At 36.1% G+C, this 22,185-nt stretch overlaps 1 pseudogene; it reads left to right on the top strand.

Moving 5' to 3' along the window:
* The first annotated feature begins 8,005 nt into the window (after positions 1–8,005).
* Positions 8,006–14,715, top strand: LOC123596884 (annotated as a pseudogene).
* The last annotated feature ends 7,470 nt before the right edge of the window (positions 14,716–22,185 follow it).

Below are 22,185 nucleotides of genomic sequence, written 5' to 3'. Positions count from 1 at the left end.
AAAAGGAGCAACAGGTAAGGAGGAGGCAATATCTGAATAAATTATGGCTAATAATCTCTCATAAATTATGAAATACACAAACCCACATATTCAGAAATTCAAATAGAACCCAAGCAAGATAAATGAAAGAAATTCATACTAGATAGTGATCAGCAAATAAGCTGAGAAGATTCTTAAAATACTATTAGTAATATGATTTTAAAGACAGACTGGTGTTGGGGCGCCTGGGGGGCTCAGTTGGTTGCATGTCCGACTTCGGCTCAGGTCGTGATCTCCTGGTTCATGAGTTCAGGCCCTGCATCTGGCTCTGCACTGACAGCTCAGAGCAAGAAGCCTGCTTCTGATTCTGTGTCTCCCTCTCTCTCTGCCCCTCCCCCACTCGTGCTCTGTCTCTCTCTGCCTCTCAAAAATAAAGAAAACTAATAAAAAAATTTAAAGACAGACTGGTAGAACAATAAAATGGCAATTAAATTGATGTTTGGCATCATTTTATATTGAAAGAATACACAAAACTGTGTATACAAAACAAAAGCTAAACTTGCTGTTTCCAATTACACACCTAGGAGAAATAGATTTTTAAGAACATGTGTGTAATATTAGTATATGACATAAAAGAGTTGACCACCAAGAGAATTTCACTAATGTGTATTTGAAAAAAGGTATGAGTGGCAAAAGAAAAATGATCCAGTTGAAACAGAAATGAACAAATAGTGTTATTTGTAAACTTGAACCATCTTTGACTACTTAAAATGAAAGCAACATCTTATTTGAGGGCAAAAGAAGGATATAGGCAGATTGTGGACAAAAGTAATACATGTTTGGAATTGGATAATCTTAAAGTATTCTAAGACCCTTATATCATACAGGTATTTTATGTGTCAACTTCATTGGGCCACAAAATGCCAGATGTTTGCTTAAATAATATTCTGGTTGCATCTGTGAAGGTGTTTTTTTTTTTTTAATGAGACTAACATTTAAATTGGTAGACTAAGTAAAACAGATTGCTATCCCTAATGTGGGTGGGCTTCACCCAATCTGTGGAAGGCCTGAATATAACAGAAATTTGAATAAGAATGTTAACTCTCTCTGCCTGGCTTCTTAACCTGGACATCGGTTTTCTCTTGTACTTTGGTACTTGGACTAAACTTAAGCCATCAGCTCTCCTTTTCAGGTCTTTGGACCCAGACAGGCACCTGCAACATTAGTCATCCAAGTTCTTAGGCTCAGGCTTAGACTGGAACTATCCTATTGGCTGTCATGGGTCTCCAGCTTACTGACTATATATCTTGGGACTTCTCACCCTCCATAATCACATGAGCCAATTCTGTTTAATAAATCTTTAGATATGTATCTGGATTATACAATTACATACCTTGGAAATATCACATATATATAAATATGACATATACATATCATTGGTATATACAGAAATTGATAAATTTTAAACTTGATTAATTATATTTGTCAAATAACTAATAACTAAAAGATTTACCATGTAAATTCTAAAAAGTTAAAGAAAAGATGAATGAGAAAAAGTGTCCAAAAGAGCCCAAAAAAGGGGGGAGGGGTGAAAAGAAGCACAAAATCAAGGCAAATAGAAAATACATAATAATTTGATATACTTCAATCCCAAAATATCAATAATGACATATAATGGACATGACATAAACATTCCAGTTAAGGGAAAGCTTGAGACACCTAAAACAAAACACAGATGATTGAGAGTCAAAAGACTAAGGAAATGGGGAAGGTGTGTTAACCCTAGACAAAATGAACGCATTGGCAGAAACCATTATTAGGAATTAAGAGGATATTACACAATGATAAAATATTCAATTTAATAGATGCTATAATAATTCTAAATTTTATGTACACAATAATGTAACTTAAAATATATAAAGTGAAAATTGATGTAATTACAAGATGGAATTAAATGCTTTCCCATCATCATAAGGGATTTGCCATGGTCACTCAACAAATGATTGGACACAATGGCTAAAAACGAGTAAGAATATAGAAGAGCTAAATGGTACAATGAATATTCATCACAAAATTGACATTCATAGAACAGTACACTTAAACATTGGATAATACATACTATTTTTATACATATGCGATATTTATGAAAAGTAAACATACACTAAACTTACAAATTTTAAATGACATAAAGAACACATCATTTGATTACACTGGCATTAAAATAAAAATATTAAAACATAATAACAAAAGAAGACACTTATGTTAAGAAAAGTGAAAAAATATCCCTAAAAAATCATGATTCTAATAAAAACAATAATATACATTATAAATTAATTGAACTATTATTAAAGTACTGTGATTAAAACTTATAAGATAGAGCTAAAGTAAATGTTAGAATAAAATTTATTGTCTTGAAAGCTTAAATTAGAAACAGTGAAATATTTAGAAAACAATAGACTAAGTATTTAATTTCTTTAGAGATTTTATTTTTTTTTTATTTTATTTTTTTTAATGTTTATTTATTTTTGAGACAGAGAGAGACAGAGCATGAACGGGGGAGGGTCAGAGAGAGGGAGACACAGAATCTGAAACAGGCTCCAGGCTCTGAGCTGTCAGCACAGTGCCCGATGAGGGGCTTGAACTCACGGACTGCGAGATCATGAACTGAGCTGAAGTCGGCCGCTTAACCGACTGAGCCACCCAGGCGCCCCTAGAGATTTTAAAATAAGCAACAGATTAAAACCCAGAAAAGTAGAAAGAAGTAATAAAAATGTCAGAAGTTAATGAGATGGAAGCAAAATATAAAAATTATCCAATAGTGAAAAATCGTTCTTTGAAAGGTATTAAATAAAGTCAAATTTTATTATATTGAAAGGAAAATAATGGAAAGAAAAAATAAAATATTAACAATGGTTTAGTTTAATAGCTACAGAAAATACAGAGATTAATCAGATTACACCAAATTTACATAATAAAACTAAAAAAAGATGATCAATAATTTATAAGAATACAATTGATCAAAATTGAGTTAAGAAATAACACAAACCTGAATATTTCCATATCTTTTAGATCAGTTAAAATGGTTAAAAACTCTTTCCACAAGAAGACACTGGGACTTAGATAAATTCAGGATTGAGTACTACCAAGTTTTCTAATAGCAGAAACAAGAAGATCAATCCATTGTTATTAGGCTAACTTACTTTGACACCAATTAAGATAAGAATAGTATAATAAAAAGTTACAAGCTAATCCCACTCAGAAACATAGAAGCAACAAACTAAAATATTAGCAACCCAAATACAGATATTCAGTAAAAGTGGAACACATCATATCCAAATTATTTTACCTCAGAAATGCAGAGTTCTTTCAAAAGTTATAAGTGGGATGATATAACTCATCATATTAACATCTTAAATGAGAAAAAACATGATTTCTCAATAGATGAATGAAACTCTTCAATAATATTGTATATACCTTTATGATAAAATGTTAACAAGCGACAAAAACACTGAAAATCCCCTAACTTTATTGAAGTTATCTATTAAAAACTGTTGCATGCATTTATTTACTCATGTAATATAAATCTATCATATCAAAGCTCGACCCAGCACACTCCATGGAGGATCTGGGGTCTCTCACTACTTCTGGACATCCATGAGTATGTGCCCTGTGGAGTTTGAAATCTGGCATCCTTAGCATCTTTCTGTAGAGGACAGGGACCCAAACTTGGAAGTGCTATGGAGTTAGTGCCCTGTGAGGTAAATTCTGAGCAATAATAAAGGTAACGAGAAGATGCTGATAAATTATTTGTTCATCCTATCCCATTTCCCAACAGGTCATTCTGAGGAGCAGAGGCAACTTTCAACATGTCTTGAGACATCTTGGATGACTTTTCTTTCAAAGTTCTGGAGTGCTCAGTATTGCCCCATTTCATCTGCTTACACTCCTTTCCTGTCTCACTTGCGTCCCCACCATCGGGGCCTTCATGGGATTACATCCCACCTCCCAGTAAAGAAACAGAAGGCATGCTCTCTTATTTTCTGGGGGATTCAGTGAAAACATTGCTCACCAGTAAAATGGATCTATGTAATGAAATACTACAGAGCAAATAAAACAAATGAACCTCAGTTTTAAGCATAAACATAGGAATGTGAAAAACAATGTACAATGAACGAACATGTTGCAAAAAGATAGAAATAGTATGTTTCCATTGATATAATTTTAGAAAATAGATAAAAGTTAAGCAGTGTAATTTTTATGAATACAAATTTTGTTGAAGAAATATTTTTTTTTCTGAAGCAAAGAAGTGATTACAACAAAAATTATCATAGTGGCTATTCTATTGGGGGTAATGGAAGGGAAATATGAATGGAGAGAAGAAACACAAGGACTTTTAAAAAAACTGATAAAGTTTGTTCCTTGGTCTGAGTGTTCAATTTTGTTATATTTGTAAGCTGTACAAAATACATTTATTCCCCTATCCCCGTAGGACCTTGTATTCCAGTGCCTTCTGTCAACTCAAAAACGTTGCTTTAACAAAGTCCCCCTCCAAAATTAGTAGATATTCCGCAGCTCTCAAGGGAGGAAATTCTAAGATAGTTCTATATGTATTCCAGTTATCCCCAGAAGGGCTCATCCTGTTGTTACCCACAGTAAACTTTTTGATTTACTTCCAATGTACTGACTTTCTTTTTGTATCTATGAAGCTCCAAAGAAAACCACCAAAGAACCAACCTTCTGAGTATGCATGCCCTTGAGTAGTCTCCTCTTCCATCCAGTGATGGAAGTGACACTTTGCAATTTGAAACCCACCTCTCACAATGACATGTCTGCTTCCTCTTTAGCATGTTTGGAAATTCTGAGATGCCATATAAGAAGTGTGACTATGCAACATACTACTGGAAACATCCTGTTGAGAGACTGGTCACATAAAACATAAGAGACCCTATGATTACAGAGAGCCAGCTTAATCATATCATGCTGTCCTGCTAAGACTCCAGCAGAGGTCTCTAGTGATAGAGGCCCCTTGAGAAGTCCCAAGCGAGACCGACTGAAAAACCAGAGCTGATCTCATTCAATCAACACACATAATTGTTAGATATAAATAAAAAAATTAATTAACAAATGAAAAAATATATAAATAAATATAAATGATAACAAGCCACTAATTCTGGAGTGGTTTGCTACACAGTAAACTAGAACTAAAACATCTTTCCTCCTGCGCTTTCACTCCCTTTGTCATTCAGGTACTTCTTGTCACAGCCTCCCAAACAAACAACCTGCACACTAATCTGGCTTTAGAATGTACCTTTAGGAGAGCCGAAACAAAAACAAAATAATTAGCAGTTGAAATAAAGTCAACTCAATATAAAATGAGATTTTACGCTATTTAATTGTCACACACACTTGCATATACATATATAAGTAAAAAAATGAAAAAGAATCATTATCTTTATCTTTTTTGGGGAATGATGAGAAATGGAACTTGGTAAATAGAAGATATTTGCTAATGGGTACAAAATAAGATATAGTAAAACCTTGGTTTGTGAGCACAATTTGTTCCAGAAACATGCTTGTAATCCAAAGCACTTGTATATCAAACAAATTTCCCCATAAGAAATAATGGAAATCCAGATGATTCATTCCTCAATCCAAAATAATCATACACAAATGACTACAATACTGTAATATAATACAAAATAGTAAAGAAAATACAAAATATAAAGAAAAATAAACAAATTAACCTGCACTTACCTTTGGAAACCTTCATGGCTGATATGAGGGAGACAAGGCAGGAGGGTTATTGTGTATGACGACTTTGACTATCACTAATGGAATCACTGTTATTTACTGACTCAGTGGAATCTTTTTCTTTTCATGCAACTTTAACAAGGAACCTATCCAATGACACTTGCTTTTGCCTCCTTTTGAGGATTTTTGTGGAAATGTGACATTGCCTTGCTGTTAAACAGGTTCATTGCCCACACCGCTACAGCCTTATTTGGATGGTGATTTTCTACAAAATTTTGCAGTGTTTCCCACCTTTTACACATCTCTCCAATCTCATTTGAAGTGAGGGATTCCTCTGCCTTTTTCTCCTCCTCCTCTGCAGATGAGATCTCCTCCATAACCTCTTGCTATTGCTCGCAACACAGCTCCATCAGTCCGTGGGTGGTCAGCTTTTGGCCATGTTCCTTTTCCAGCACTTGAATGCCATCCTAATTCACCTCCAGCCCCAAGCTCTCCCCCAGGGGCACAATTCTATCAACAACTGGTGGCTCTTGTTCATGAGCAAACCCCTCTAAGTCAAATCCAAAAATGCAGTCAGGTCAGTTTTCTCCAAGCAGAGTTGAGGGCTCTGTTGGTGACCACATCCCAGACTTAATCAATGATCTTGAGATAGTTCATGATGTGGAAATGATTTTTCCAAAACTAGGAGGGTAAGGTTTGTGCCTTTGGTCACCTTGAACTTTTCACTGTAATAGTACTTTGGCATAAAGCTTCTTAAAGTTTGAAATGTGGTATAAAGCTTCTTAAAGCTTGAAATGTGGTATAAAGCTTCTTAAAGCTTGAAATGACCTGCTGATCCATGGGATGGAGGATTGGGAGGGTGTTGGGAGGAAGAAACTTGACTTTAATGAACTCGAATTCCTCCAGTAAGTCATCCTCAAAGCCTAGAGGATGAGCAAGAACATTATCCATAACCAGCAAGGCTTTGAGTGGCAGATTCTTTTCTAAAAGCTATTTCTTCATTGAAGGACAGAAGACCTTGTTGATCCACTCAATGAACAAGATAGGAATGACCCAGGTCTTGCTGTTGGACCTCTACATAATGTTTAACTCTTCTGCATCTTGCATTTCCCGAAGGTTCATAGATTCTTGGAATGATACATGAGCAAGGGCTTGACTTTGAAATCCCCACTTGCATTAGTACAAAACAAGAGAGTGAGATGGTCTTTCATGGGCTTGTGACCAGGCATTGCATTTCTTCTTCTGTAATGTAGGTCCACTTTGGCATCTTTTTCCAAAACTCCCTGTCTCATCACAGTTAAAAACTTGCTCCTGCAGGTAACACTCAAACACCATGAGCTTCTGGAACTCAGTAGCAAATACATCAGCTGCCTGAGCATCTGAACTCACAGCCTTGCCATGCTTCACAACACTTCTCCTCTTAAAGTTATCAAACCATCCCTGCTTTCTTTGAATACTTCTTCATTTTCTGTTGACGTATCTGGCAGTTTACTTACCAGGTCGGTGTACAAGGCCTTTGCCTTCTTGCAAATAAAGTTCTTAGTCACAGTATCACCTGCTACTTGCTTTTCCTTTATCCAAACCAGAAGCAACTTTTCTACATCTTCTAGAAATGTGGCCATTGCTTTGATATTCTCGTGACTCCTTTAGCTGCATCTAGCCCTCTTGTTTCTTATTTCTTCTTTAACATTGTGCAAATGGTCAATGTAGACTTCTTATAAAATCTTGCAATTTGGCCACTCACATACTTTGTACTTCTTGATGATTTCCTTCTTAACTTCCACCATAATCATCTCCTTCTTCTTACCACCTTTCTTTTCAACCGTTTTCTGCTTAAGAGCCATTGGATAAGCTCACATGGATGTTGACTAAGGTACAGTATTAATAAACTCTATCATATACTATATTTAATGTAACTGGCAATAAGGTAGTAAAGGAAAGGGTCTATATCTTCAGGCAGCCTGACGTAGAATGAAGCAAAGCATTCCTAAGCTTACTCCTGTATAGAAAAACAAGAGATTGTCCATAGATGCTTTAAAGTGACAAAAATACACTAGTGCCAGTTGTGGGCAACTTCCAACATTCTGAAAAATCACCAATTTCTGCCCAACACTGTAGCCTGAGAGTAAGCATCTGAGCACGGGAGGGAATCACCCACAATCCCACAATGAGAGAGAGAGAACCATTGGTTCAGTCATGATCATGTGATGTTTGGTATCATGTACTACTCGTATTGCAAGACATCACTCATTTATAAAGTTAAAATTTAATAGAAATGTTTGATTGTTTTGAGGAACACTCACAGAACAAGTTACTTGCAACCCAAGGTCCTAATGTAAGTCATTGGCATATACTGTGCCAAAGGGTATATGTTGTAGATATTTCTATCCAAGTTATCCTTCTTATTTCTCTCCTTTGATCAGAAGTGACAGAAGCAGGAAACACGAGCTACTGGAAACATGTTCTTTATTATTTTGCAAGCCTTCTGCCTTCACCCATTTAAGCTGCTATAACTGAATACCAAAAACAAAAGAAATACATGTCTCATGCTCTGGAGGCTGTCCAAGATCAAGGCTCCAACAGATTCAGTATCTGGGGAGAACCCACTTCTTGGTTCATAAATAACATCTTCTAACCATGTCCACTCATAATAGAAGTGGTAAAGGAGCTCTCTGGGGTCTCTTATACAAAGGCACTAATCTCATTCATGAGAGCTCCATCCTCATGGCCACCCAAAGCCCACATCCAAATACCATCATGTTGGAAATTAGGTTTAAATATATGAATATTAATTTGTGAGAAAGGCACAAACATTCATAGCACCTTTTTTCTTTAAGTTGTATGTGAGTAAATGTTTGTCATCCTGAACATGTTTGTCATACCTTCTAGAACCTTGGCCATAGAACCAAGACAAGATTTAGAAAAAAAAAATGTTGACTTTTGTTTAAGTTACCACTTTTGAAGTGTATGGATGGGCTCAAAATTTTGTTCTGTAGAGAAATTCAAACTAGGACAGGCTTTCATCCCTATGAACTGATCATATTCAAAATTTCCAGAAGTAAAAAGAAGTAATAGATGACATTTCATTATCTCTTTAATCCTAAGAAACAATACAATAGGTCATTTCCTCATCTGCTAGTACACATTTGTCTTTAATTTCTCTCATTCTACATTACAAAGGGCATATTCAATAAATATCTACCTAATACCTAACAAGGTGCATATGTACTTTTTTCAATAGAGAATTTAACAACTTTAGTTAAGTAATATTCTATCGATGAAGTATTGGCTATAGTTAAATTTTTAATAACTCTATGGTATGTTATTTTGAAATAAAATTATATAATTGCTGTAAATATTTCTAATGTATCTTAATATGCTGTTACTTATACTTTGAAACTCTATGGAACATTCAAGTCATTTTAAGTATGTTTTCCTGCAATATGATTTGAAACTTGGATAGCTGGCCTTTGAAATGTATAAATTGTAGAAGAAAATCAGCATAGTTTTCTTTTCCTGGGAAGTGGAGCAGTTAATATTCAACATGAAATGTCTAATCTTTAAATACATTATAATCTAACTGCTTAGGATAATTTTTGCTTTAATACCTTAAGAGTCTGCAAAGCCTGAAGGATGGGATTATTAAGATGGAATTTTAATGTCAAAATTATCAGGGAAGTGAACATATTGCTAGTGTTCATAAAAATTGTATTCAATTTCTGTATGATTTGTTCAAATAAGAGATGAGAATATATTTGATTATAACTAGTAAGTAACCCAAAATTTGATCAGATGACTGGAGGTCACTGCCACATAAGAACTGTCAACCTCAGAGGTGAGACTATTTAAGACCTGAATTTACTCTAATACATAAATGTACCTGCAGAGATGTGCATAAAAATGTAGGTATGAAATAATTAAATTGTTGGAACATTTTGTAGTGAAAATGGTAGGAAAAGGAGCATATGAAAACTAAAATAAAAAACAAATGTAAATGATGATCATTTCTGTAGAAAATAATGCGAAAGTGTAGGGAACATTTATTACTTTTCATTTTTTTAAAGCTTTGGAATAACTCAAAGCTAATCTGTTATATGCATCACAGATTTCTAAAAAATTCGCTTTTATTTAGCAGAAATTTATTAGTGGGCAGATTAATCTGTGATATGGAATTTACTGTGGAATGCCTAGTATGAAAAGCAAGAAGAAGATAGCATTTAAATGCACTATTTTAGGTAATTGTTTTAGAGCAAATACATACTTTGCAGTATTTTTTATAATAATGCTTGTCAGTTTCTTAAGGAGGATTATCCCTGTAGCAATACAAACTTTCCCTTCTACATTATCAAATACCTACAATGATGTGCTCATACATAATCATTTATAACTATTAATAGAAACTATAATAAGCAATCAATAGTCATTCAAACTTACAATTATAATTTTTTATTCCACTGTTGGGGGGGAAGGAGAGACATGTCTTATGTATTGGCCTTAAGATACAAAAGCTCAGTAGGTACTTTTCTTAGAACAATGCACATTTGTAATTTATGAATGTTCTTTTATATTCTTATAGATATAAATATACAGTTACATTTTCCCTTTTCCCCAGTGCTACATAATTATAACTTGTAATATGTAAATATTTATGAATTCACAGGATGTTCGCTAGGAGAGAAGAATGTTATACTTGCAGATTTGTCTAGTATTTGCAGAATTCAGATCTTATTATTAGGCTTTATGTTGTATTGCAAAATGTAAAAATACATTGTTATAAATATGACTTGTCTAGAAAACATACCATCTGGTGGTTCTGTTGAGAAATGAGAATTATCTCAAAATCATTTATTGTTAGGAATAAGACATTACAATGTTGGTTGAAAATTTTACTCCCTTTATTTTTATATAAGTAAATGGCAGACATAATGCCCTGTATTCTATGTGAAAAAATATGGTTTAAACACTAATATCATGAGGTATTAGAATTTAAATAACCTTACAGATCATTTAGACAGAAATGGCATACTAAGTGATTGGCAGTCGCTGTCTAAAATGCCATTTAAGGGATTCTATCAGGATTGTAGATTAAAGGATACCTGTGCTCCAGTGAGGAAGAGTCCTTGGCTGGCTGAGAATATATGCCTTAGGTTCTGAATGGGAAACTGGTAGCAAGAATCCTGTGTACCACCTTCCCTTATTTCGTATGAAAGAAGATCACTAAAAGCTGGTCAAAAATGAAGATTCCAATCCCTAAAACATCATTGAGCTGTCAGACAAATCTACTACTAGATATTTGTCTGTATGTTTGCTCAAAATCTGATTCCTACAACTTTCTCCACTTAATCCTAATTTATTGCGCATTCCCAGTACGAACTCTTTAGATACCGGAAGATAAGCATTACTTTTCCCTTTCAGTGTTTCCCTTTTCCAAATCAAGTCATTAAGTGCTCCAGCTTCTTTAGTATCTCTATTGTTTGTTCAAGTCCTTCTTAAATATTACTACCAGAATGAAATTTCCTAGATGATATCTTAACTGTATAAAGTAAAACAATTATTTCTCTTAATGAAAACACCATACTTCTATTTAATACAATAAGAGATCCCATGATCTATTTCACGGTGTTTTTATGCTCTTGGATCACAGTGCACTTGCTATTGAGTACAATATTTAGGGTGTTTTTTTTTTTTTTTTTAATTTTCTTAACGTTTATTTGTCTTTGAGAGGCAGAGAGACACAGAGCACAAGGAAGGGTGGATCAGAGAGAGAGAAAGGCAGACACAGAATCCGAAGCAGGGTCCAGGCTCTGAGCTGGCAACACAGAGCCCAATGCCAGGCTTGGACTCACAAACCGTAAGATTATGACCTGAGCCGAAGTCGGACTCTTAACCGACTGAGCCACCCAGGTGTCCCCTATTTAGAGTTTTAAAATGAACCACTCCTCTCTGTTCTAAATATTAGGTGTTTATTAATTTCTTCATCTGATAATAATGAAAACCGCATTCATTTTCATGATTGTTCATTGTTAGCCAATGACCATGCTAATCATTTTATCTTGATTACATTATTTAAAATCACATAATGATCCCTAATTTTATCTACACATAAACAACAATAAGAAAGTCACAAGAAGTTGAGGACCCTGCCTAAAGTTGTGGCAACAATACATTTCACCACACTTTTATATTTATTTTGTTAGTTTGAAACAATTCATCCTTTTGAGTTTTTATTTAGTAATTATGTTACACTCTCTTAGGAGATAAGAAACACATATTCCGAATTTATCTTAGATATTGAATATTTATTTGAAGTGTACTTGTAGTAAATGTTAAATATTGAAAACTGCGAATTTATACAACAAGCGTCTTAGAGAAAAAAATAAAGATTTCTGTAAATAATCAATAGCGTGTCTCAATTCCAATTTTCTTTAGTCCAAAGGAGAATGTCCTGTGCTCATCATCCGTCTTGGGAAGATCCTTCTTTCTTCCTTGCAGTATATGATATTATGGTAGTTCAAATTTTTTTGCCTCTGCTGCTACTGTTGTGGAAAGACATAAAGACTCTTTGTTACTCTGCCTGAGTGCTTCTAATTAATTGTATCTTCTGTGTATTCATTTTAATATCATAATACTTGATGCTGGTCATCTTACTAAACACTTACTGGTCATTCAGTCCTCTTGAGTTTTCCCAACGACCTTAAGGTAGGCAATGTTTTAATTCTCAAATGACATAAGAAAAAAACTGAGGGCTGGAGAGAGATTAAACAACACCAAATTCACAAGTCATTGAATAGGTAAGGCATTTTCTGAACCTGGGTTCATATTCAGGTTTGATTTCAAAGTTTAGATGCTAGCTCACTGCCTGTATTTTCTCTGTTGCTTACATTCTGCCCATACTACTAGCAATGATACTTTCTCTGTGTCCCACATTCACATTCCAAAGGTATTTCCTAAGTGATTGTTAAGACCTTACTCCCCAGTGATCTCAGAGAATCAGAGATTTTGCCAAATGCCTTGCTTGAGTGAAAATATAAGCTGTGTGTGGCATTTATTTGATCCACCAGCCTAACAAATCTGTCAAGAAAATAAATCACACATTAGTTTAAACAAAAATGTCTTAGTAACGTATCAAAATGATAACAACATACATATCTGAAAATTCATGATATAGGTTTGTGGAATAGATCTCATACTTATGTTTATTGAGTCTAGAAACCACAAATCCCCTTTTATGTAAAGGAGAGCATTTACTTAATTTTCTCTTGTTTTATCTTGCATTTTCCAAATGATTTCCAAAATATCATGTATGAAGTCTCTCCAGTTGCATACACTTTTCAGTGAGCTCACAAGCAATGTTCTTCTGCCTGAAAATCATGAGCTTTTTGTGAGGTAGCTGCTCTTTTACCAGAACTTTATCTGTTGCATTCTCTCCTTTTCTGTTTTGAATTTTTTTTTAAGATTTCTCTACAGAAAGATATTCAGTTGTCTCTAAACAATCACCGTTAGAAACCAAGGTGCATTGTGCACTCACATACTTGTATGAAAAACAAAAACATTAACAGCAGCCAAAGGATTTGCTTCCAGAGCACAGGTGTCATGAAAACCACCTCTAAACCTAAACCAAATGGGGAAAGGAAAAGACTCAAATCAGCATCGTTGTCATTGGACACATAGACTCATGCAAGTCTACCACTACTGGTCATCTGATGCACACATGTGGTGGTAGCAACAAAAGAACCATCAAAAAAAATGTGAAAGAGGCTGCTGAGATGGGAAAGCACTCCTTCAAGAATGCCTGGGTCTTGGATAAACTGAAAGCTGAACATGAACGTGGTATCACCATTGATATCTCCCTGGAAATTCCAGACCAGCAAGTATTATGTGACCATCATTGATGCCCCAGGACATAGAGACTTTATCAAAAACATGACTACAGGCACATCTCAGGCTGTGTTGTCCTGATTGTTGTTGCTGGTGTTGGTGAACTTGAAGCAGGTATCTCCAAGAATGGGCAGACCTGTGAGCCTTCCCTTCTGGCTTATGCAGTGAATATAAAACAACCACTTGTTGGTGTTTACAAAATGGATTCCACTGAGCCACCCTACAGCCAGAAGAGTTATGAGGAAATCATTAAAGAAGTCTGTACCTACATTAAGAAAATTGGCTACAACCCCAACACAGTAGCATTCATGCCAATTTCTGGTTGGAATAGTTATAACATGCTAAAGCCAAGTGTTAACATGCCTTGGTTCAAGGGATGGAAAGTCACCCATAAAGATGGCAAGGACAGTGGAACCACAGTGCTTGAAGGTCTGGATTGCATTCTGCCACCAACTCACCCAGCTGACAAGCCTTTGTGTCTGCCCCTCCAGGATGTCTACAAAATTGGTGATATTTGTTCTGTCCCTGTGGGTTGAATGGAGACTGGTATTCTTAAACCAGGCATGGTGGTCAACTTTTGCTCCAGTCCATGTTACAACTGAAGTCTGTTGAAATGCCCATGAAGCTTTGAGTGAGCCTCTTCCTGGGGACAACATGGGCTTCAATGTCAAGAACATATCTGTCAAAGGTGTTCATTGTGGCAATGTGGCTGGTGACAGCAAAAATGACCCACCAGGGAAAGAAGCTGGCTTCATGGCTCAGATGATTATCCTAAACCATCCAGGCCAAATCAGTGATAGATATGTTTCTATGCTGGATTGTCACATATCTCACATCGCTCGCAAGTTTGCTGAGCTGAAGGAGATTGACTGTTGCTCTGGAAAAAAGCTTGAAGATGGCCCCAAGTTCCTGAAATATAGTGCTGCTGCCGTCATTGATATGGCTCCTGGTAAGCCTATGTGTGTTGAGGACTTCAGCCATTTTGCTGTTCGTGACATGAGACAGACAGTTGCTATGGGTATCATCAAAGCAGTGGACAAGAAGGCAGCTGGAGTTGGCAAGGTCCCCAAGTCTGCTCAGAAAGCTTAGAAGGCTAAATAAATATAATCTCCAATACCTGCCATCCAGTCTCTTTTTTAAAGTTTTTTAAATGTTTATGTTTAGAGTGCAAGTGGGGGAGGAGCAGGGAGAGAGGGAGACACAGAATCTGAAGTAGGTTCCAGGCTCTGAGCTGTCAGTACAGAACCTGCACAGGGCTCAGACTCATGAACCATGAGATCATGACCTGAGCCGAAGTCAGATGCTTAACTGACTGAGCCACCCAGGTACCCCCACCTCAATTTTAATAACTGGTGGAAGAACCATCTCAGAGCTGTTTGTGTCAACTGACCATTTAAGTTTAATAGTAAATGACTGGTTAATGATAACAATATATCATAAAACTTTCAGAGGGAAAGGAGAATCTTTTGTGCACCATTTGGTTTTGTGTGTGTGTGTGTGTGTGTGTGTACTTTCAACCTATTAGTTTTTAAAATCCATACTTTTTAATGGAGACAACTTGACCAAAAATCTGTCACAGAATTTTGAAACCCATTAAAACAGAAGTTTAATGAGAAAAAAAGCCCCAAACCCCAAAGCTAATTGGGTCATGCATGCATGTTAAATTTTTATCAGGACTCTCAAATTGCCTGGTAGATTGTATCACTTTATTTTGCCTGTAATAGTACAATAATACTGTATCTTTTTTTCCCACCTTTGACAATAGGATTTAAATAATTACCTTTCTTCTTATTGTATACTAATTATACCATATGTGCTAAGTAATATATCTACATCTAACCATGTGTTTTGATTCTATAAACAACTTAAATTCCCATTTACTTTCCTTTTGTATTTTTATAATTATGAATTAATTTGCATCTTTATTCTTCCTAGAACCATCCTTAAGGCCATACTGTATTTTTATGTCTTAATTTGTTCTTATTCACAGGTTCCTCTTCCCATGTTTTGTTGATTATTTAAAAAAAAAACTTTTAAGATGAAAACAATATATTTAGAAAGCTCATATATATGTATACAAGATAAACTTTATTATTTACAAATCCAGCTATCTTTTTAGTGGCTGTCCTTATAGGCACTTGATTGAATTAAGAAAACCTTAGGAATAAAAAATTATTTTAATGTAGGTAAATCTAATTTTTTTCTGAATGAAAATAATAATGTATATTTGTATGTCATAAAGAATTTCCTACTTCTCAATTGATCCTAGCATTCCTAGTATAACTGTTCTATTATAAAGATGAGAAAACTGAGACTCAAAGACATAAAGTGATTTACCCAAAGGAACAATTTAGCTGGTGTGGCATGTATGGGATTTTAACTCCAAATACAATACTTTTTCTGCAGGAGCTTGCGATTCCTCAAAAATACAAAATATTTCTGGAATACTCCTCTCTGTTGCCTTTTGTGCCCCAACAAAATGTCTTCCTTTGCTAAAAAACCCACTCATTAATAGTATTGAATTAAGACAACATCCAATAGTCCTCTATTCAAAATCCAAATACCCTTAGAGATTTAATAATCAAGCTGTTAAGTAATTAAACCTTAGTAAGAATTAGCTTATGAGATTGCTTTTCATCAACCACTAAGTGAGAAGCAATGGAGCACAAAGTAGAAGAGATGGGATGGAGTGAGAACCAAGCACAAGCAATTCGAAAGGGGACTGACAGATTACAACACTGTTGGTAGCAAGAAATTCTGGGTTATAAAAATAGGGAGTCTCACCAGCAGAGCTGCAGTTTAGATAACAAAAGAAAATCCATTATTTCATAATTTTGTCATATGATTGGTCTTGGCTGCAGATATAAGCGGACAATCATTCTATATGAATTAAGATCTTACCTCTGTATTTTCTCTTACTGTCTCATCCTACACTTGTAGGTATGTTCTTATGCTCTAGACCATAATGGTAAAACTAACCTGACTTTTTCTAGTGTGCCCTTTTCTTGGCCTGTCATACACTTCCATAGATTTCAGCTCAAAATCAAACAAAATACCTCATCACTGAGGTGTCTGTGATCAGCTCCACCCCTTAAAAGGCCTGGTGGATTCGTCCACCACCTTCCTGGTATTTCACTCTAATGTACATGGGCTTATGTCATACAGTTAATTAAGCCTTCTTTTCCCAAATTTCTTTTCTATCTTTCTCCTACTGTTTGCCTCATATTCCTTGATGATAGAAACTAAGTCATATTTATCTTTGCGTTTCCTGTATCTGTAAGGGTCTAGACCTTGTGGTCAAGACAAATCAGTACTTACTAAATATTTAATGAATTAATACATGGGAAATATGTAAATATGGACATAAATATACATCTGCAAAACAAATATCCCCTCCTTTCCCCTTCAAGCTGAACAGTGACCTGTATTTTATCTATTTTTTTAAAGTGTATTTGTTTTGAGGGGGGAGGGTAGAGGGAGAGAGAGAGAGAGAGAGGGAGAGAATCTCAAGCAGACTCCACACTGTCAGTGCAGAGCCCGACATGGGGCTCTATTTCACAAACTTGAGATCAAGACCTGAGCTGAGATCAAGAGTTGGAGGCTTAACCACCTGAGCCTCCCAGGTCGCCCTGTATTTTATGTATTTTAACTTGTTTTATTATTCTTCAGATTAATTTTTCCATAGATTTAAAAAAAATGTTTATTTATTTTGAGAGAGAAAGCATGAGTGGACTAGGGGCAGAGGGAGAGAGGGAGAGAGGGAGAGAGAGAATCTCAAGCAGGCTCCATGCTGCCAGTTCAGAGCTCAAGGGCGGGGAGTTGGGGCTCGATCTCACAAAGTGTCTGGGGGAACCTTGAGATCATCACTTGAGCCTATATGAAGAGTCTGATGCTCAACTGACTGAACCACGTAGGTGCCTCCCTAGATTTTTCTAAAGCAATGTATTTGAAACCAGAGAATGGAAAGTAAAGGAAATTTTACTAGGAGCTCATAGCAACGTGGTAAAAAGAAAACTGAACTCTAAAACTTAAGCTAAGTCTTTCAATTAAAGAAACACAATAGCTTCTGTTTAGATAACAAAGACTCTTTAACTACTAGTGTGCCAATAAATAATGCTATTTTGTATTCATATTGTTGAATAATATACATACAAATTAAGTTGATTCAATGAAACTATTAGTCAACATTAGGAAAAAAAAAAAAAAGGATAGACAAGTTTTTTACATACCAAAGGCAAAAATAATCAATCAATTTACTGACTAAATTTTAAAAATTTATTCATATTATTTTTAAAAATTTAACTTTTCTGGCATGGTATAGACACAGACCATGTTCCATATGGGGTGTCCGTAGGTTAGGCCTTCTAAATGAAGGTATTTGTGGATTTTTGTGAGCCTTTGTTTATCATAAATTATAATAGCATCTACCCCCACACATGCTAATGCATAATATGACTTTATACACTTGACTTTCCATTTTTCTCTTTCAATCTCAAGTTCTATCATCTTGGCAGGTCTGCCTTTAACATATGCATTGGAAGGCCACTTGTGCTTCTGTGGTTCTTGAAAATTTTACAAGTTTTGACCAAACAGGATGCAGAATTGTTTTTGAGTTTCTGCCATGAAATGTCTAATAACCCTGTCATTCTTTTGAAAATACTGTGTTAATAAATTCTGACAATGTGCAAAACATAGTGAGAAGAGGAATTTTTGCTTCCCACGCAGCTTTTCTCCAAGTGGTAGAAAAGAGAGAGAAAGAGAGACAGAAAGATCCCACAATTAGGTCAGATAGGCCATTTATTTGCAGAAAGATTACTCCTGAAACTTCCATTCCCATACTCTTTCTGGGGAAGGTCACTTTCAAGGTCTGAGGCAAGGAAAATTCTACTACTATTTTGGAAGTACAAACAGCCATCTAAAAATTAGCCCATCATAAAACCTTTAATTGTGAAATTTTGATAGCCAGCTTTTTCAAGCCCTCCTTTTCCATGTTTTCATACATTCTAACACTAAATCAATTCCTGGTCTTGGCTGTATTAATCCTAAAATGCTAGATTGCACCACATGATGACTCTTTTTATTAGAGAATCATGCATCAGTGAAATCACACACACACACACACACACACACACACACACAAAGAGAGAGACACACAGATACATACACAAAAGTAGTTTTCTTATTCAAACACCTGTTTCAACATTAGTTAAGACATAGTATAAGGAAAGGCATGAAGTTCAGCCATCTAGTTGTTCATTAATGAGGCTTTGATGGTATGTTGACTCACTTAACAACTATCCAATCTTTATTACATAGGAAAGGTAATTGGCACCTATATACCTTTCTCATAAATGCTGCAAATGGAAAAGAAAATTGAATTCCCTGTGAAAACATTAAAAATAAACAACTACCAACCTTCCTTAAAGCTGATCTGAAAACTCTTGGCAACTAACTAGTATATGCACACTAACTGAAAGCATTGTGTTTGTACTGCTCTGCACTATACCATTTCTGGTGGTGTTCCTCTAAAAGCCATGATATCAGAGGCACCCCAGGAACCTAGAATCCCAGTTATTATAAAAGAAAGCTTTTGGCTGCAAGGTAGTGAAGAGAAGGCCAGTGGATCAAACGTAAACGCTTTGCTTTTGAGATTAAATTAATACCAGAGGCTCAGTCAGCCCTGAGTTAGTGTGCACCATGCACCACATAGCACCTCACCGTATAGATTCTCATGGAGTCAAGTGGTGTTATTCTGACCTGCTTCCTCCCAGATTTACCAGCTCTGGATAACCCCCAAGCAGAATAATCATGTATATCAAAAATACTTAGCAGTTTTGTGAAAGGTAAAAAAAAATTTTTTTTGCTAAATCCTCTTTCCATATGAGACCTAATGAGCACCTCAAGATACTGCCTGTCTGAGGAAAGGAAGGATTAATGTTTAAAGTCATTATTCCACAGAACTCCATCAATTTCGTGTCACCAACACATCAAAAGGTGCAATTTTCAGAAAGCTGTTTTCTGCCTGAGTCTTTTCATTGTGGTTTCACAACACAATTGCCTGCTTAGGCCCTCCCAGCACACGGCACCCTCTCAATATATGCACTGTTTGGACACAATACGTTCCTGTTTTCAGTTAATTAATACATCACAAGGAGCTTTCTAAGTTACAAAGCCCCCAAATCTCACAAACAAATAAGCTTTGGATATTATCCCTGAGCCATGTTTTCACTGCCTTTTTCCCCATATTTTCTTTTATTTGTGTAAAATATATTTTGACTTCACTGCAAACCATAAGAAAACTTGATACCCAAATAATATCAAGCATAATTCAAGAGGAGCAAACAAAAGTAGGAAGAAAACACTAATAGCCAAGCATTATTTTTAATTCTTCACATTCTTTACCACATCTCTTAGCACATTTAATTTGACACATCTCTGCAAGAGAAGATAATTCTTGTTTGTTTGTTTGTTTGTTTGTTTGTTTTTATTTTCCCTCCCATTGAGAGAACAGTTCCAGCTAAGCGGTATCCACAAGATGCAATAAATCTCTTTCTAAGTGTGTGAGAGGTCAATTCTCTTTTCAACTCTATTTATTTCTATTTAAATTAATTGGGGAAAAATCAAAACAAAGTCACAAACAATGGTTATTTGTAAAATCCAACAAAAGTATACACTTTTTTTAAAGAAATGTGCTAGTATAATTTGCATGAATATAAACGTTTTCAAAAACTAAGATGAGATATATTTTGTATATTAAAATGGAGCACCCTTAAAACACATGGAGGGATAGAATTTAAAATTCAGCATACATACATGTAAAGTTTTAAAAGTGAAAAACAATCCAAAACTTTAACTATGTTGGGTTTTAAACAGTGGTATCCCAGTCAAGCTAAAGGTGCTTTTAAGGAATGTCATTCCCCACTTAGGTTGATTTTTATAGGAAATCATATACAAGTAGGAGAGTACACTGAACAACCTACCACCGAGAAAGCAGAGTTAATGGTGCAGAAAAGACTTAAAACAGACAATATCCTTAAAGAAAAACATAAAACAGCGTTAGAGGACTTTAAAGATGACACAAGCAGCAATCTGAGTATAAAATAAAAATTATTGAAATAAAGAACTCACTAGATAGTTTGAAGAGTCAAATGGATATAGTCAAATGGCAAAATGTGTAAGCTGAAAAATCAAGTCAAGGAATTTGCCAAAACTGAATCAAGGAGAAATTACATTGTAAGAAAATTAAAGAGTGAACACAGAAACTAGAATTAGAAATGCTAATGTGTAGGGGTGCCTGAGTGGCTCAGTCAGTTAAGTGTATGACTTTGGCTCAGGTCACAATCTCATGATTTGTGAGTTTGAGCCCCACATTGCAGTCTGTGCTGACGGCTTGGAGCCTGGAACCTGTTTCAGATTCTGTGTCTCCTTCTCTCTCTGTCCCTCCCCTGCTCATGATCTGTCTCTCTCTGTCTCAAAAATAAGTAAACATTAAAAAAAACAAGAAAAGCCAATATGCATATCACCAAAGATCCTGAATAAAAGGAAAACATACAATGAAGGATAAAAAATCAAAGAAATTCTAACTGAAAATGTCATAAAACAAAAGAAAGATTAAGTTGTCAGTTATAAAAGATTCATAGGCTGTAAAAAAAAAAGATATATAAGGAAAGAAAAGAAAAGAAAAGAAAACACAATTAGACCCTTAGGATGTACTCCTCGGAGAAATATCAGTTACAGTGAAGAATGGTAGATAAGTCATTTGGAAAGTTTATTGTTGAAGAAAGAACTGGTTCTAAAAATATAAAAAGAACTTAAGCATAATAATAGAATGTTTAAACTTTAGAAGTTGAAGCCGTCGGAGGGAAGATGGCGGCGTAGGAGGACGCTGGGCTCACCGCGTCCTGCTGATCACTTAGACTCCACCCACACCTGCCTAAATAACCCGGAAAACTGCCAGAAGACTAGCAGAATGGATTCTCTGGAGCCAAGTGCAGACGAGAGGCCCACGGAAGAGGGTAGGAAGGGCGGCAAGGTGGTACACGCTACACAGACCAGCGGGAGGGAGCCGGGGCGGAGGGGCAGCCCACAGGCCAAGCAGAGCCCCCGAATCTGGCTGGCAAAAGCAGAGGGGCCGGATGGAGTCTGTTCTGACAGCAAGCGGGACTTAACATCTGGAAGGTTATAAGTTAACAGCTCTGCTTGGAGAACGGGAAGGCTGGAGGACAATGGGAGGGAGAGTTGTTGAGCCCCGGATGACAGAGCTCAGCTTGGCGGGGAACAAAGGCACTCGCCAGTGCCATTTCCCTCACCCATCCCCCAGCCAAAATCCCAAAAGGAACCAGTTCCTGCCAGGGAACTCGCTTGCACCGGGCAAACACCCAACGCTATGCTTCTGCAGATCCATCCCTCCAGCGGGTCTGACTCCCTCCCGGTGCTGCAGGGCCCCTCCCGAAGCAGATCACCGAAGGATAAGGGAGCTGAGCCTACCCCTGCCACCCCTGTGCACGTTGCTGATCCACCCCAGCTAATACGCCAGATCCCCAGCACCACAAGCCTGGCAGTGTACAAGTAGCCCAG

This window comes from Leopardus geoffroyi, chromosome C1 (genome assembly GCF_018350155.1).
Source record: "Leopardus geoffroyi isolate Oge1 chromosome C1, O.geoffroyi_Oge1_pat1.0, whole genome shotgun sequence".
Lineage (NCBI taxonomy): Eukaryota > Metazoa > Chordata > Mammalia > Carnivora > Felidae > Leopardus > Leopardus geoffroyi.
Note: the sequence above shows the minus strand (reverse complement) of the source record. Positions and strands in the feature narration are given on the sequence as shown.